Raw genomic sequence first — 16161 nt, 5'->3', positions numbered from 1 at the left:
CGTATATGTATATATGTATATATATACATATATATATAGTATGATCCCTATTCAATAGAAGAAATAAAAAAGAAGAAAAATAAATAGGAAATACACATGAACACACGTACATGCATATATGCTTATACATATCCTTTTGTGTCATGAGTGAATCACAAAACACTATTGAGTAGCAGTTACCTCTGATGTGAAATATTGGAGAGAAGGGGTCAATTTAGGAGGGGAGACACGGCTTATAATTTCATTTTGTTGTGTTTTTGCCTTGTTGAATTTTCCATTTGCTAACCAGATATGTGTATTATTTTCTGTTTACGTTTTAGGAAGGCATGCTTTTTCTCCATTTCACTAAATTGGAAAAAAATAAAAAGGAAGAAAAGGACAAAGAAATGGGTTTCATGTTGATTAGGAAAATGAACACATGAAGAGTCCTATGTACAAAGTAACTTCCCAGTATCTCCTGTCCTAATCTAATAAAGGCCTTGCATTTCCAAATCCCCTCCTTATTCTTCCCTGTGTTATCAAATGTCCATCATGCTATGGAATACATCTTTGAGCATCTGCAGACGCCCACATCTGGACTGACCATTCACATCAAGAAGCAATCAGGGATCTTGGTCACTGGAAATTGTATCTTTCTTTTGTCCTGGCAAATAACACACCTGCGGTGAGGCATCTTATGCTTGTACCATGATATTGGTCTTCAAGGAGTGGGGAAGTATTTCTTTTTTTTTTTTTTTTTTTTAATATATGAAATTTACTGTCAAATTGGTTTCCATACAACACCCAGTGCTCATCCCAAAAGGTGCCCTCCTCAATACCCATCACCCACCCTGCCCTCCCTCCCACCCTGCCCTCCCTCCCACCCCCCATCAACCCTCAGTTTGTTCTCAGTTTTTAACAGTCTCTTATGCTTTGGCTCTCTCCCACTCTAACCTCTTTTTTTTTTTTTTTCCTTAAGGAGTGGGGAAGTATTTCATATGCAACACGATTATATTACTGCAAACTGAGCCATGACGAAGGCTGTCTCCTTGACCAACCTATGGTCAGGCTCCTCTGAGCCCCCTTCTCAGCTAGACCTCAACTTTGGCCTATAGAAACTGCAGAATCTCAACACAAATGCTTTCATCCATTCCCATCCTGCTTGAACCAATTCTAGCACAGTTTCTGACAGCTCAAGGTTGTTCTCCTAGGTTTACTTCAGCCCCTCTTAAAGGAACTTCTTGAAAAAGTTCAGTGCTTCCAAGAGAAATTACTCTTTGTTCCAGGGCAAAACCTGGTGATAGATCAGACCCAGAACCCCATTTTTAAGACGATTCTTTAGAAAGCTTGCAATTATAATTTTTTTCTCTGCCCTTTGAGATATAATTCTACCACCCAAACTGTTTTCTCAGGGACCTGAGAGTCTTTGCAATGTGAACAGTCAGGGAGATGACTCTGGTATAGACTCCGCAGGAGGGTCAAGGCCTAAGTTGGGGAGCTGTGCACCTCTGCCCCCTGTCGGCCATGAAGATAGGACACACTCACTTCTTTTCCAGATAAGCACTAATTAAGAAACCCAGATGATCTAGTCGCATGGACCAACACCCCTTAACACCCTTCAGTGCCTTTTTCCTAGCACACCCCAGCCTTTACAAAGTCTTCTGCCTTTTGGAAGAGTTGGGTTCAGTTCACACTGGATTCTCTTCCCTATTGCAATAGTCTGTGACTGAATAAAATCAGCCCTCATAGTTTTAACTACCGCCCGGCTTTGTTTATCTTTAACAACAGATCTCAGGGAATATCAGGTGATCAGGTCTGGACCCCAGAAATTCCACAGGCATCTTCCAAATCTCCCTGTGGCCCCAACCAGTCCACTCCCATAATTAAACCTAAGCCATTATTATCAAATTTAAAAATTATATAACTGGGGGCACCTGGGTGGCTCAGTCGGTTAAGCATCCAACTTTGGCTCCGGTCATGATCTCATGGTTTGTGGGTTCGAGCCCCGTATCGGGCTCTGTGCTGACAGCTGGGAGCCTGGAGCCTGCTTCGGATTCTGTGTCTGCCTCTTGCTCTCTCCTGCTCATGCTCTGTCTCTGTCTCTCTCTCTCTCAAAAATAAAAACCTTAAAAAATTTTTTCTTTTAATTATATAACTGCTTTTGGTCCAGTTATCTTCCCATTTTGTTTCTGTTCTTTCAGAGCCCCATGTGAGGGGTACCACATCAAGGCATCCATCAAGGCAAATCCTTTTAGGACAGGGACAGGGCCTTCTTTCTTTTCTCAGTACAATCCCTGGTACAGAAATCACAGACTTTGAGGCACTTGGAAAGTGTGTTTGCTGACCTCATCTCACCTTATTTGGTTTGGCTTTTCAAGGATTAAATTCCAAAACTTGTGCAGATTTAGAAACATGCGAAACAGTCAGCAAATAATATTTGTGTCTCACTGATTTAAATTAACTTTGTATTGTTTTATGGGACTACATGTAAAAAAATATTCCCTAGAGTCTCTTTTATAAGAAAGTGGGGGGGGGGTTTACTTTTTAAGCTGTGTTTTAAATCTCCAAATCTGAAATGTTTTAAACATACGTAAAGGTAGAATCGTGTATTGCATTATTCTCTACTCATCAGTATTACAGATTACCATAGTGTCCTATTTCTTTCATTTTTTCCCCCTGGAATGTACTATATTTCTAATGATAATCTTTATGAACAAAGCTATTTTTTTTCTTTTTCGTGCATTTTTATTGAAATTCCAGTTAACATACAGTGTAATATTAGTTTCAGGTGTACAATATAGTGATTCAACACTTCCCTACATCACCCAGTCCTCATCAGAAGTACCCTCTTGGGGTACCTGGGTGGCTTAGTCGGTTAAGGCTCAAGTCATGATCTCATGGTTCATGGGTTCAGACCCCCATGATGGGGTTCAACCCATCAGGGCTTTGTGCTGATGGTGTGGAGCCTGCTTGGGATTCTTTTTCTCTCCCTCTCTCTCTGCTCCTCCTCTGAGCTCTCTCTCTCTCTCTCAAAATAAATTAACTTAAAATAAAAAAAAAAAGTGCCTTCTTTAATACCCATTATCCTTTTTTTATTTATTATTTTTCATTAAAAATTTTTTAATGTTTATTTTTGAGAGAGAGAGAGAGGGAAAGAGACAACACAAGTGGATGAGGGGCAGAGAGAGAGGGAGACACAGAATGCAAAGCAGGCTCCAGGCTCTGAGCTGTCAGCTCAGACCCTGATGCGGGGCTCGAACTCAGGAACCGCGAGATCATGACCTGAGCCGAAGTCGGTTGCTTAACTGACTGAGCCACCCAGGTACCCCACCTATTTATTTATTATATTATTTTAAGTTTTTATTTAAATTCTAGCTAGTTAACATAGAGTGCAATGTTGGTTTCAGGAGTAGAACCCAGTGATTCATCTCTTACATATGACACTCAGTGCTCATCCCAACAAGTGCCATTCTTAATGCCTGTCACCCATTTAGCCCATCCCCCACCCAGTAATCCTCAGTTTGCTGTCTACAGTTAAGAGTCTCCTATGGTTTGTCTCCCTCTCTCAACAAGAGCTAACTTTTAAATTCCACAGATGCTGACTGTGCACGGTGGGTGTCAGTTCTCCTGCGATAGTGAGGCTGTTGTTCAACGTTAAGAAGATATTACTGGCCAGCCCCAGAAGGGCCAAACCATGATTTGGGTTTCATTCCAGGAACAGCGAAGCATTTGGGCTGAGTCATATGCTGTGTCCCCTTCAGTCTCCCTTCCAACTGACAGCACAGTTTCTTAGGTCTTGGGTAGGGTTAAGAATGTAGTTAGGGCCATCTGAAAATTGACTTACAACACAGCACAGTGGCTAACCTGTCCTCATTGTCAGAAGAAGCCTGCCCCTTGGCCTTGCAGTTTCACATAGGCCATGCTGGGTGTGATGTGATTTCCTTGATAATATAAAGATAGCATTCAAGTTGGAACTATAAATCCATCTGTAAGCCATTTAATTCCTCCATAGCACTGGGACATTTGTACAGGGACATTTGTTTCAGAGGAAAATCTTACTAAAATTATATTAGGGCCTTATTTTTGTTTTGAATAAACTGTATCAATGCTCCAGACTACAGGCTTAAGTATACACAGGAATAAAAATTAATTAGTGCAATGTGTTTATGGCATCCTTATTTTTCCCCCATAACTATATTGATGCATAGCCACTTATATAAATCAAGGGTCTGTCTTAACTGACTTATTTGGAAGAAGTTTATTTGCAAATGAGAGAGTTCACGAAAAGGGAAAGGGAGATTTACTATTTATTAATATGAGTACTGGCAGCCAGCTATTTTATTAAAAAATCAAAGGCATTGGGGTGCCTGGGTGGCTCAGTCGGTTAGGCATCTGACTTCAGCTCAGATCGTGATCTCACGGTTCATGGGTTTGAGCCCCGCATCGGGTTCTGTGCTGACACATTCTGTCTCCCTCTCTCTCTGCCCCTCCCCCACTCGCCATCTGTCTCTCTCTCTCTCTCTCTCTCTCTCCGTCAAAAATAAACGTTAAAAAAACCAAAGGCATTGGAAAAGTTGCAGTTTCCACTGGTGTTAGTTGTCCTTGATGCAAATGACTTTCTATGTAAAGCCCAGGACACCTGCTTTCACCCCAGCCTTCTCATGTTTTATGTAAACATGAAGCATAACACGACAACCCAGTCAGACTGTCAGGTTGTTGGATAAAACTGGAGATGATCCATGCCTGTGTTGTTCCCTCCAACCTTCCTTCTCTTTCCCCTCTGCTCTCAGCAGCATCAGCAGTCCTGGAATCTGCTGGTATAATCCCAGCCGGGATTGGGGAAGCATAGAACAACAGTGTGCACACCTGGGTGTTCTGTCGGACAAGGAGCTGAAGCTTTTTCCATGTTCGCTCTAACAAGTGTCGAGGAAATATAACCAGTTGAATAATTTTCTGCTTAAGCCAGATACTAAGAGTCTGAAAGGAGGCAAAGGAAGGCTGCTGTCTTGTGTTTGTTAAAGAGGCATTTGGGGAGCACTCTGAAGAGAAGGATCTGGGGGTATTTTTGTTCAACCTAAGGAATGTTGAGAAGAGAGCTTCAGACAGTTTTATTTGCCGTTTCAATAAGTCACAGTGGCTTGACGTTTTTACTGGATGAGTCATCTTTTAAGTATGTGACAGGTATTGGGATGTCCCGAGTCATAGGATAAGAATATGTTTCCTCAAGTAATCCATACTTATAAATACCATCAGTACGCCTTCAGTTTTTAAAAAATTCTATGCGAAAGACTGAGCATAACCAATATGCTTATTATCATAAAATATAGTATATGCATTGATCTAACATATAAGTGATATGAGTGATTGCTGTATCCCAGTTCATCATAAACAGTTAACTGTTAATGTAATTAGCAATTGATATAAAGCTTTACCCTGATGTGGCAGTTGTATCTGTAAACAAAATCAAATAAAACTGTTAGAACAATGTGTTATTTTAACTCATGGGGCACCTGGGTGGCTGAATCCGTTAAGCACCTGACACTTGGTTTCAGCTGAGGTCACGATCTCACGGTTTGTGGGTTCACACTCAGCACTGGGCTCTGTGCTGATGGTGTGGCGCCTGCTTGGAATTCTCTCTTTCCCTCTGTCTCTGCCCCTCCCTTGCACATGCTCTCTCTCTCTCTCAAAATAAATTTAAAAAATTTAACTCTTTGAATGGGTAATCTTCTCATGGTCATCAACATTTTTATCCTCAAATACATATTGACGGTCATGATTAAGCAATTCCCATGATAACACCCAAGACATAAAAACAACTGGGATAAAAAAATATGATGTTAAGTAACCCTATTCCATTTTCCTGTTTACCCTTCCCAGAAGTATTTTACAGAAAACTGAGCAAAATACGTTAAGTGATCCCTTGACTTTCAGCGTATTATCTTAGTAACTCTATTCTTTAAGGTGAAAACTTCATTCCCTAAAAAACATTATCCAAACAAAGGTATTTCTACTCCCATCACCTGGTGGCTCTCAATTCAGTACTTGTCAATAGCAGAATCTTATCTTCAAGTGAAAGGTTGTTTGCAAATCCAGTATGTACAAGTGGACAATATGAAACTGCTCTGGCTGAAAAAGGGCAGAGGGAGCTCAGAGTCCTACCTACTAAGTTTCTCCTTTGGGCAGAACTCAAGACTTCCTGCCCAGCACAGTCTGAAAACCACTGCATTAGCCTATCATAAGGAAATGTGTTCTTCATCTGGTACCAAGCAAGTCAGTCAATGTCCACCACATTGTTGGTGATGGTGGTCATGGATCGGCCCTGATCCATGCCTGCCAAGTACGCTGTCCTCTTCTGGGATTCTTTAGAGTTCCTGCCAGAAGCATGGTCCCTCCTCCATCCTTTGATTCTGCCACCTTAGCCACAGGTGATTGGACCAGTAGGGGCACCTGATGTAAGGACAGTTATCTACAGGCTGCCCAGGGACATTTAAGTAACTTGGCATGAGACTTCTGCCCAAAGGGGCACTGCATGCTGGAGGGTCACTCATTGACCTTTCACCATCTATGGGGAATTTGAACTCGAGATGTACATCCAGGAATGTAGTAGGGAGATGTATAGAAAGAAGGGAGAAAGGAGAAGACTTGAGACAATGTGAACTGGAGTTAGTTACGGCAGGACAAGTGAAAGAAAAGAAGAGAGCCGGTAGGTCATAATGACACAGTGCACTGGGGAAGGAAGCAGCTGTCCTCACTTCACCTTCCTTTTCAGACCGTTGGGACCACTGGCATGCCCTGAAGGACATTCTGGGATGGCTTCCTGCAGTTCCTCACTTTTCTGTATATCCTAGAGATATCTCTATCCTGCAAGGCTACCTAAGCATGCTCTGTGGATTTCAAATTGCAAAAGGTGTAACTAACCCCATTGGGTAGTTTTCCTACTTTAATAAACATATAATTCAATCTGTTTATTATGAATAAACAGATTCATATTGTTTGAATATGAATTCAAACAATATGAGGAGATAATGTGTGGTGCAACCCAGTTTAGACACCAGATGTGTCTATATCTCAGGACCAAGAATATCAAATGTAAGGCTCTGTGCCCTTCCAGTTCCACACCTGTACCCTTAGCAGATATCAATAATTGAACACAATCCTTTATTTCACTATTCGGACAGGAATCAATTTCGGAAACTTTTGCAAGCAGTTCACTAAGCGGTTTATCTATCCATATTATTGATGCAGGAGTTGAAATCTATTTCTCTTGCTTTGGTAAGTGTTTTGAGTGGAATTATTCCTCTTTTCTTGTTTAGCAGGGTATTTAGGTAGATCTATGGTTTTCATTACTTTCTGTGGTATCTGAAAGCTTCAGCTGGGGTGTCTCAGGGGGTTGCCTCTGGGGGAAGGAGAGTAAGGCTCAGATTAAGGCTGAGTAATCGAAGTCCAGAAAAAACCTGAATATCTCCATTTATATCTGATATATGTATTGAAATTCCTGGTAAAATTTTATTTAAGGAAAAGACTGCAACCAACAGTTGTTTTTTGAAATCGCTAAATTATTGTATCATCAGTAATTGGGTCATGGCGTTTATACAATCGTATCATTTCATAGATTGGTTTTACTGAAACCATCAACCGGCATGATTAGCCAACTATTTCAACCTGTCATTTCAAGACCTAAATTGGCAGAACAACATTTCTAAGTACTGTTTTCAGGTTTTTTATTAATAAAATATGCTTTCATACATCAATGACCTGGACATCACTATCAGCCCATTTGATCTAATGGCAACTTACAGAACACTTCACCCAGCAGAATACATATTTCTTTTCAGGTACACATGAAACATCCACCAAGACAGACAATATTCTGAACCATAAAACATGATTAAATAAATTTAAAAGGATTTAAATCATGCAGAGTATGTTCTTTGACCACAGTAGAATTAAATTATAAATCAATAACAAAGAGATAACTAGAAAGTCTCCAAATATCTGGAAACTAATACACTTCTAAATTACCCCTGCATAATAAAGTAAATTAAAGGGAAATTAGAAAATATTTTGTACTGAATGCAAATGCAATGAAAACATATCAAAATTTGTGGAATGCTGTGGGATAGCTGACACAGTTATTAAAATCATTGATTTCAGCTTCCACTTTAGGTATTAGGAAATAGAGAGCAAATGAAATCCAAAGTAAACAGAAGAAGTGAAGTAATACAGACCAGATTGAGAATCAGTGAAAGAGAGAACAGAAAAACAACATAAAATGAATGACAAAAAATTAGTTCTTTGAGAAAATCATTAAAAAACAAAAACAAAAACAAAAACACAACAACTCCAGCCAGACCAATCAGGGAAAAAAGAGAAAGAAAGAAGGGGTGGGGCGATGGGGTGGACAGTAAACAAGTTAAACAATAAACAATATCAGGAATGAGAGAGGTAATAACACTGCAGACTCAACAGATAGTAAAAAGGATAATAAGGGAATTTTTTCTTAATTATGCCAATAAATTTGACAACTGAGATGAAATGGATGAATTCTTTGAAAGACATAAACTATGAAAGCCCATACTACGAAAAATAAATAACCCAAATAATCCTGTATCTATTAAAGAAATTGAATCTGAAGTTAAAACTTTCCCACAAAGAAAACTTCAGGCTCAGATGACTTCTCTAATGATTCTTACTAGATATTTAAGGAAGAAATAATACAAACTTTAAACAAAAATTCTTCAAGAGAATTGCAGAGGAATGAATACTTCCCAACTCAGTCTAGCAGGCCAACATTATCCCAATACCAAAAGAAGACATTATAAGACAAGAAATTTATACACCAATATTCTTCATAAAACTTATGCAAAAATTTGTAATGAAAGTTTAGCAAATTGAATCCAATATTACCTAAATAGGATAATACATCATGGCGAATAAAATTTGTCCCAGGAATGCAAAGTTTTTTTTTTTTAAGTTCATTTATTTATTTTGAGAGAGAGAGAACAGGGGAGGGGGGGGGAGGGAAGAGAGAGAATCCTAAGCAGGCTCTGCACTGTCAGCGCAGAGCCTGATGCAGAGCTGAAACCCAGAAACCGTGAGATCATGACCTGAGCCAAAACCAAGAGTCGGACGCTTAACTAACTGAGCCACCCAGGTGCCCCAAAGTTATTTTAACATTAGAAAACCAATCAGTATAATCCACCATATTAGCAGATTAATATAAAAAATTTATTATCTCCGTAGATACATTTGGCAAAATCCAACACATATTCCTTATAAAAAACTCACAGTATACTAGGAATAGAAAGGAAAATTCTCAACCTAAAAAAAATAGCTTTCAGTTAAATATAAAACATATTAAGGAAAGGGGAATATAAAACTTTTCTATATCCTGGTAAACTTAATAGAATTTTGGTACATCATTTTGTTATTTTAATGGAAGTATATATCTTAGCTGTAGATCAAATAGAATCTTTAAACTGCAATGTTTTTGCTATCTCTGTTCATCAAAGGTAACTGATGTCATAAGAAATTAAGCACCTTTATCTGACCTCTGCATGGAAGGCTTGGATATATACGAAGCTGTGTTGATACACTGTTTAGAAGGGGTCATTCTAGAACTCAAGTAATACTGTTATATCTTGTACAATAATTTTTAGCATTCAGAAACACGAAAGCATCTTTTTGCCAAATAAAAGTTGTAGCAAAGTTTTTTTGACCACTAATGGTAACTGCATATGGATCTCTTTAATGTGACTGCTATCAAAGGGAACACCTGATTTTGTGAAAAAACAACAAGTTCCAGGGCGCCTGGGTGGCTCAGTCGGTTAAGCATCCAACTTTGGCTTAGGTCATGATCTCACAGTTCCTGAGTTTGAGCCCCGCGTCGGGCTCTGTGCTGACAGCTCAGAGCCTGGAGCCTGCTTCAGATTCTGTGTCACCCTCTCTCTCTGTCCCTCCCCTGCCTCGCACTCTGTCTCTGTCTCAAAAATAAATAAACATTAAAAAAAAAAAGCTTAAAAAAACCCAATAAGCTCCATATTTGATCAAATAATTTAGGCTATGACATAACTGTATAGTGACCCTAGAAAGTAAGATTTCTCACTCAGCAAATGGTAAAGTCTTCATTCTAATCTAATAAACTTATTTTCTGAAATCTGCTTCCTATATTATGGTATGCTTACCATGAAGCTCAGATGTTCCCCACTCTAATGAGAAAATAGAAAAAGAAAATGGGCCTGTGATATTTGGTTTTGATTTAGGGAGTTATAATCTGCAGGAGCTCACTGACTAATTCCTTTGTGACTTTTCAAAAATGCACAGGTCATTGCAATGCTCTTAATAAATCTTTAATCATTGAACAGGTTTTTGACAAGATTTGCACTGTACAACCAAGCTCTACAAATGAAAGCAAGATAAACTTGTAAATCACTTGTCATCCAGGTCCCAAGGACAGTGCCCCCGTCTCCGATTTCTCATTTTCCAGATTTGAGGGACTTAACTAGAGCCTACAGAGAAGGTGCTCAATGGCTTGGGGAAAATGTTCATTTTCTAAAGAAGAATGGTAGATGTTGAGAGCAGAGGTTGGGAGGAGAGAGGCACATCAATCTAGTTTTCCATACCATATATCCTGACAAAAAGATTAAGCAGCAGCAAGATGTATAATGACTTTCTATTACTGAGGACATAAGGAAAGCGTTTGTTTTTCGCACTTAACAAAATACGGTTTGAGCAATTACGATGTAAGTCACACCCTGACAAAGTGAAATACCAAGTTCTGCATCCAAGTGTGTGTGGCTGGCTTCCTGCCCATCTTCAGGGAAACATCATGCTGGCTCCAATTACAAGTGCAGCACATTTTCTGTGGTATAAACACTGAAGTCAGTGGCAAATCCGCCATGATGCTTGAAAGAAAAAAAAGGAGGGCCAGAGCCAGTCTCTGGATTCTGTATATTCCTCCGAGAGAACACTCCGTAGGCCAAGTGATGAATGCCTAATTGAAAGTAATAATGATGAAAAGCATTTCGTGTGATTACTGTATATAAAATGTCCCCATTTTATTAATCCAATTAATGTGTTTATAACTTCATGAAGACTGAACTATGATTATACCCATTTTAAAGTTCAGGAAAGGGAAGGTGACATCATCTTTTTACAGCTTGCTTTGACAGAGGCAGGACAGAAGCCAAAGTCCATGCTGTTTTTACCACTCCTCTACTGTTCCCCATCCCTTCACGAGGCAGGTTAGCCAACTTACCCACAATATTCTCTTTGGCCATTTAATTAGAGTAGGGTATTGTTTAGTTAAAAAGTGTATTAGCACATCTCAACCAGGCATGCTTATTCTTGCATATTGAAGAAAACTGACAAAAGAAATTTTCCTTAAAAAACTCTGTTTTTTCGGGGCGCCTGGGTGGCTCAGTCGGTTGAGCGTCCGACTTTAGCTCAGGTCATGATCTCGCGGTCCATGAGTTCGAGCCCCGCGTCGGGCTCTGGGCTGATGGCTCGGAGCCTGGATCCTGCTTCCGATTCTGTGTCTCCCTCTCTCTCTGCCCTTCCCCCGTTCATGCTCTGTCTCTCTCTGTCTCAAAAATAAAAAAAATAAAACTTTAAAAAAAATTAAAAAAAAAAACAACTCTGTTTTTTAGTAATTCAGAAACTCACTTAATTATGGGCTTCGATTTACTTTAAATTTTGTAAAATCTGGAAGTGGTTTCCTTTATAAAGAGTCAGTGGTTTTAAAGCATGTTTTATCTTACAGGGCAATGAGCACCCATTAGTGACATAAATTTGTAGCCATGAAAGGAAATTGGGAGAAACCAGGCGGAGACCTCTGCCTTCTGTCAAAGCCTCATCTATAAACCATCCCCCACAAAGTACCACCGCAATGGTGTCTTTCCCGGTGTATAAAGAATGAAATTTCTAATTCACTTTTTCCATTGCTTTATTGAGATATAATTCACAAAATCTAAAGCTTATCCACTTAAAATGTACAATTCAATGGGTTTTTAGTATATTCACAGATACATGAATGGTGAAACCAGATATATGATGGTGAAACGGTCACCACTATTCCTAGAACATAGTCATTACCTCAAAAAGAAACCTTGTATTCTTTAGCTTCAAAAAGAAATCATGCCCCTGGGGCTCCTGGGTGGCTCAGCCAGTTAAGGGTCTGACTTCAGTTCAGGTCATGACCTCACTGCTGGTGAGTTGGAGCCCTGCATCGGGGGTTGCGGCTCGAAGCCTGGAGCCTGCTTCTGATTCTGTCTCCTTCTCTCTGCCCCTCCTTGCTCGTGCTCTCTCTTTCAAATATAAAATTTAAAAAAATATTAAAAAAATTAAAAACAGAGAGAAACCGTGCCCCATTTTCTCCAGCCCTAAGCAACTATTAATTTACTTCCTGTCTTTATAGGTTCGCCTAACATGAACATTTCATATAAATGGAATCATAATATGTTGGGTTTTGCGACTGGCTCCCTTCACGTAGCGTATTGTTTTCAAGATTCAGCCATGTTGTAACATGTGCTGGTACTTCCTTCCCTTTTCATGGCTGCATAATAATACACTGTATGTATATATACCACTTTTTGTTTATCCATTCATCAGTTGATAAGCATTTGGGCTGTTTCCACCTTTTGACTATTATGAATAATGCTGCTATAAACATTCATCTGCAAGCTTTTGTGTGGACATATGTTTTTACTCTTCTTGGGTATATACCCAGGAGAAAAATTGCTGGGCCATATGGTAAGTCTACATTTAAATGTTTGAGGAGTTGCTAGACTGTTTTCGAAGGTGGCTGTACCATTACAAATTCCCATTGGAAGTGTGTGAGGGTTCTGATTTCTCCCTATCCCTGCTAACACTTATTATCTGACCTATTTACTCCAGCCATTCTAGTGCATGCAAAGTAGTATCTTATTGTGGTTTTGATTTGCATTTCCCTCATGACTGACTAATAATGTCGAACATCTCTCCATGTGGTTACTGGCCACTTGTCTACCTTCACTGGAGAGCTGTTTATCCAGATCCTTTGCCCATTTTGTAATTGAGTTGTCTTTTTTTATTAGTGAGTCGTTAGAGTTCTTTATAAATTCTGGGCACAAGTCCCTTATTAGAGAAGTGATTTGCAATTTCCTCCCATTCTGTGGGGTGTCTTTTCACTTTCTCGGATGGTGTCCATTGATGCACAGACGTTTTTAGTTTCGATGAAATACAACTTATCTCTTTTTTCTTTTGTTTCTTATGCTTCTGTTGCCATATCTGAGAATCCATTGCCAAATGGGAGGTCATGAAAATTTAACCCTAAGTTTTCTTCTGTGAGTTTTGAGAACTTTGATCCATTTTGAATTAATTTTTACATATGATTTAAGGTCGAGGTCCAACTTCATTCTTTTTCATGTGGCTATCAAACTGTCCCAGTACCATTTGTTGAAATGGGTGCCTGGGTGGCTCAGTTGGTTAAGTGGCCAAGTCTTGATTTCAGCTGTGGTCATGATCTCGTGGTTCATGAGATGGAGCCCCGTGTCAGGCTCTAAGATGACAGCAGGGAGTCTGCTTGGGATTCTCTCTCTCCCTCTTTCTCTCTCGAAATAAATAAACTTTTTTTTTTTTAAAGAAAAGATTTTTCTTTCTCCTTAAATGGTCTTGGCATTCCCCCCTTTTTTTTTTAAAGTTGACCATAGACATATTGTTTTTTTCTAGACTTTTAATTCTATTCTATGTATCTATATTCTATATATAGCTATCCTTATTCCCATGCCAGTACTGTTGTTTTACACAGAATAAGATTTTACAAACATTCATGGTTGACGCAATCCAGGACCTCATAACTCCCATATTCTCAATAAATGATTAACTGGCATTTAGTCTGCCAAATAATCTGGCTCAAATGATCCAACCACTTTTTGAACACTTATACTGTACCAGTGGCGAACTGCTATAAAGTCGCATGCTATCTTTCATGCTTAGGATGAAATTTGCATGACAAAAATAAGTCACATTTCCTTATTTGATCATGCTTTCTGAAAATCAAAATCTCAAAATAAAATAAATTGTACAATTGTGGAAGAAGGAGAAAACTTAGACATTATCTAGGCCAATCTATTTTGTTGTTGTTGTTTTGTTTTTACAGATTAGAAATCAGACCTTGAACTCTTTTCATAAAAACGGTGCCACCTTCTCCCAAAGTGTGACCTAAAAAAACATTTGCTCCATTAAAGTTATTTGCAGACTAGACATAATTCAGGTATTTTGACAGACTATGAACCTCTCTAAAGGGAACAAACAATCATTGGTGTGGATAGAGTTTATCAACATCTCTTTTGTAGCCAAGACCCGTCACACAGAGGGTGTGTCAGCAAATATTTAGATGATAGAATTTTGTATTTGTCTTCTGGATACTTGGCCACATGTAGACCCCAGAAAGAAAAAATCTTCTTAGTAAAGATCATTGTAAAAGAGAGACAAACTGAGAAAATAACTGTCGTATTTTGAAACAAAACACTAAAGACATAAACTAATAGAAATCATGGAATGATTGGTTTGCGAATATTTTTTGTTCTGTATACCTTGTATATATTAATTTTTCATTAGTCTGATTAACAGAGATTTCTAGTGTGTTAATTTAAAGGAACATGGTTTTATTGATATTGGACAAAAGCTCTGGTATTCTGTTATGGACTGAATTGTGTCTCCCTCAAATCCACATTTTGCAGCCCTAACCCCCAATGTGACTATATTTGGATACAGGGCCTGTGAAGAGATGATAAAGGTTGAATGAAATCATTAGGGTGGAGCCCTAATCCCATAGGGCTGGTGATCTTGTAGGAAGAGGAATAGATAGGAGAACTCTCTCTCTCCACCAGGTAAGACCACAGCAAGGAAGCAGCTATCAACACACCTGCAAGGGAGTTCTCACCAGAAGCTAAATTGATCAGCAATGAGATATAGACTTCCTAGCCTCCAGAATTATAGAAGTAAATTTCTGTTGTTTAAGCCACCCAGTCTATGGTATTTTATTATGGCAATCCAAGTTGACTGATACATGCTTTAAATGCCAAAAATCAACAAGGGCAATTTCTCAGAATCAGATTCTAGCTAGCAGTTCACATTGTTGTATGTCATTGTTTTTCATTGTAGTTACACATTAAAAGGATTATATGGAAATGTAAGAGGTATAAATCTGAGAAAATGCCTCCAATTTCTTACACTCATCACATCACTTAGAGAAAAGATGGTTGCACATTTGATGAGTCCGAAACCTGATCTCTAAGACGAATAAAGAGATGCAACCCATACTGCATGTCTTAACAGCAAGGAAACAGATCATTTTTTAATTGAAAACCTTTCTAGAAGAAGAAGAAGGAGAGGAAGAAAGGGAGGAGGAGGGAGTGGAGGGGGAGGGAGAGGAGGCAGAGATTTTTTTAAAAAGGGAGAAAACAAATAGAGCAAAGAACTTTTTTTTACTTGTTTGCTTGTTTGTAGGCATCAGATGGCCATGCCTTTGAAAAAAGTTTAAAAGTACATTACATGATTTAAATACCAACATAGGAAAGCTGACTCAATTATAGAAATGCTATGTATACTTAGGCTGAGAACTTAAATGTTCCACATGAGCTCATGCGTGGTTGAAACAAAAGAACCCCAAAGTTGAATATTTTTAAAGAAACCTAATCAAGACTAAGAAAAGAATTTTCATCTTAAAAAACATAAGCTATTTCTGGAACTACGACGTTGTACGTGAACTAATGTAAACCAAGGAAGAATTTTAATAATCAAATTCTGAGAGCTAAAACATCATTGAAAAATTCTGTAAAATATTAAAGATTTAACATTCCCAGGCAAGATTGGTCAAAGGAGGTCCAAAACTACGGGCCGGTTGAATAAAGCCATCCTATATGCTTTACTTAACTGCTTAATTCATTCACCTGTTAATCCATCCCTTTATCAATTGTTCTGAGAGACTCAGTCAAATTCCCCTTTATGTGCCCGATTCCCCTAACACAGATGACCCAATGAGTGATTATCTTAACAAACGGGACCACTGTAATGGCACTGAAATGCCACTAACACATTTCCAGAGGGCATTAACACTTACTGCGACAGATAGAACTTGTGACGTCTTTAAAATTCCTGTGAAAACTCTCCTAGTGTCCAAGAAAAGGACCTGCTCATTGA

This window comes from Panthera leo, chromosome B4, assembly GCF_018350215.1.
Source record: "Panthera leo isolate Ple1 chromosome B4, P.leo_Ple1_pat1.1, whole genome shotgun sequence".
NCBI classification, from domain to species: domain Eukaryota; kingdom Metazoa; phylum Chordata; class Mammalia; order Carnivora; family Felidae; genus Panthera; species Panthera leo.
Note: the sequence above shows the minus strand (reverse complement) of the source record.